Raw genomic sequence first — 2872 nt, forward strand, 5'->3', positions numbered from 1 at the left:
TCATTTGTCCATTTGGACAAAGGTTTTGCAATGAAAGAATTATCCTTTTTGAACTTTGGAATGTAAGGATCATTCTCAATTGAATCCCAAATTCTTTGATCAATAGATTCAATAAAGATTTTCATTCTTGCTTCCCAAAACTTATAATTCAATCCACAGAATAAAGGTGGTTTGTAGATTGAAGCACCTTCCTCAAAAGATAGTTTTCCAGCCATAGAAAAAAAAGTTTTTGATCAACTTGAATAACTTTCAAGAACCAAGCTCTTGATGCCAATTGTTAGAATATATGGCCTTAAACGAGAGGGGGGGTGAATTGTTTAAGAAAGATTTTCGTAAACTTTTAAGCTTAGAATGAAAAATACTTCACGAAAACCTTGATTAAGAATTCAGTTTTTCAAAACATAAAGCAAAAGCACAATACTGGAAAAACAATCGGTTGTTTTACCGAAATAATCGGTTGTTTATACCAGTTATTAATTGACAAAACTGAATTTAAAGAGATAGGGATAGAGAAATTGTACACAGTTGTTTATACTGGTTCACTCCAAACCCAGAGCTACATCCAGTCTTCTCAGAAACCCTGAGGAAATCCACTAAGCAATCACCACTTGATCACTTACACAACAACCAAGAGAATGACCTTGAACACCTCAAGAAAGACACTCTCCTTGGTCAACACACCAACACTAAGATTGCTGATCTTGATCCCCTCAAGAACACACAGTCAATCTCAGCAAACACATAAACGAATACTTGTTCAACAGAGTACAAGGATTACACTTGTTACAGAAGATAATCTGAAATCAATACAAGCAGAATCCTATTCCATACACTTTGATCAATCACAAAATCTTAGCAATCTCAGCTCTTTGAAAAACTCAAAAACTCTTAGGAAAAACTTGTCAAAGATTCTTAAATCTCAAATCTACTTTTCTGAATATATTCAAAGATGTAGTTTGTTATCAAATCTTAACAAACTCTTAAATTGCATTAAAAGATTGGTCAAAGCATTTAATGACTTGAGCGTAAGCAGTTTAAATCATTTAAAGCTCAGTCAAAGATAAAACAGTTTTTCTGTTATGGTCCCAAAACAAACAATCGGTTGTTTCCTCGAATTAATCGGTTGTTTTGGTACTTAACAGTTCAACCATTTAAAAACAGTTTTCAATCTTTTCCTCAAAACACCTAAGTATAAACAATCGGTTGTTTCGACAAAACAACCGGTTGTTTTAACTTAGTTTGAAAACATTTTACTTTCACAAAGATTGAGAATGCTAATGCTTTAGATTTAATCAAATGGTGGATTACAACATATAAACTACCCCAGAACTAAGTTAAACCAGCACAACAACATCAAGCATAGCAAAGGCTTCAACATCCTTCAAAGGATTTGGATTCTTCAAAACTTGAACACCACTTGGTTCAACATTGTGTACAAGCCAAACCTCGGTCATCGTCTTGAGAGAAAGACATCGGACATCGATAGACTGATAGTTATAGTGGGCCACGTAAGTTGGGCCCCACATCAACATGAGTTAACACCCAAATACCAAAAAAGCCCTAAGACACGAGAGGATCATGCATGGGGTGTGTATTGTACATTCGGGTACGACACAAGCAAGTGTTCCTGGGAGGCGCAAAGGATCGTTAGGGTTAGGGTTTCTAGGGAAAGACTGTATGCATGGCACGTGAATACTTAGGGCACCCACAAAACAGATGATGTCGCAGCGCTGGTACGTGAGTAGGTACCTTGGCAGCTACGCTATTAGGTCTGTGCACTCCAGAAAAGGGAAGTCCCATGAGCCAGATTACGCTAAGATTGTGTGATAATGGCACAAGGACATTCTCCCAGGAACCGTAAGCCCACTAAGAGATGTGGGAGCATCACATAAGTAACCCTAGTTACAACCTATATAAAGGGTGGTAAGAACCCTAGCAAGGTATGTCATTTCAAAGACTGAAACTACTTTACATACATACTGTTTTCTAGCCCTTACTGGCTTGAGCGTCAGAGTGCGAACGGTTGTAAGGGCCTCCTTTTGTCTTTATAGGTGAAGCAACGGAGTTCGATTCCAGACGGAGACAGGTGAGCGAGAGACTGTCGTTCGAGTCAACCGGTAACCGAGTCAACCGGCGAGAACACTTATATTAACCAAAGTTGTATTACTGATATGCATATCATATAAGTACCAGTGAGAATATCAAAATATCACTTTGGCACAGAAAAAAAAGAAGGATGTTTTTAGTCCCGCCTACAACTTCCGGTGGCATATCTAATTGTATAGGTTGCATCCTGATAGTCGCTGCCATTGCACCGAGTTGCTGAAAAGTACTTGAATGTTGTTGTGAATGATTCACAACTTCCTTATCTTTTTTAGTACCATTTTATGCATATATAAAAAAATTAAGTAACATTAGTATATCAATTTAATTAATTATAATACCTACAAAAGACATGCATAATTAAGACAAGTAAAGAAAATTACCATCAGCATAATTGGCTTTGCTAATCTAGCTGGCCAAAGAATAAAATTCCTAAGGGTCTGTCCCACTGTCTGAACCTCCTTAGTAGGCACAAGGATTCAAGCTACAACATCCTGAACGTCTACAACCACCACTCTTATCATATCATCTGTAATTTTCTGGTGATGGATGGTTGACCCTAATGTATACATTTTACCTAAGGCAAATAATGTAATTGAAAGAAATTAAATAATATAATTAGACTAAAACATATCTGCGTCAAACAATATCATTAAAATAAAAATTACCTAAGGGCACCAAGCACTCGAGGGGATCATCAATGTACAATTCACAGTCTAGAAGGATAGTAAGACCAACCTCCTATAATCCTTCAGGAGCATCACAACTT

Source organism: Phaseolus vulgaris, chromosome 8 (assembly GCF_051622355.1).
Source record: "Phaseolus vulgaris cultivar YP4 chromosome 8, ASM5162235v1, whole genome shotgun sequence".
Classification (NCBI taxonomy): Eukaryota; Viridiplantae; Streptophyta; class Magnoliopsida; order Fabales; family Fabaceae; genus Phaseolus; species Phaseolus vulgaris.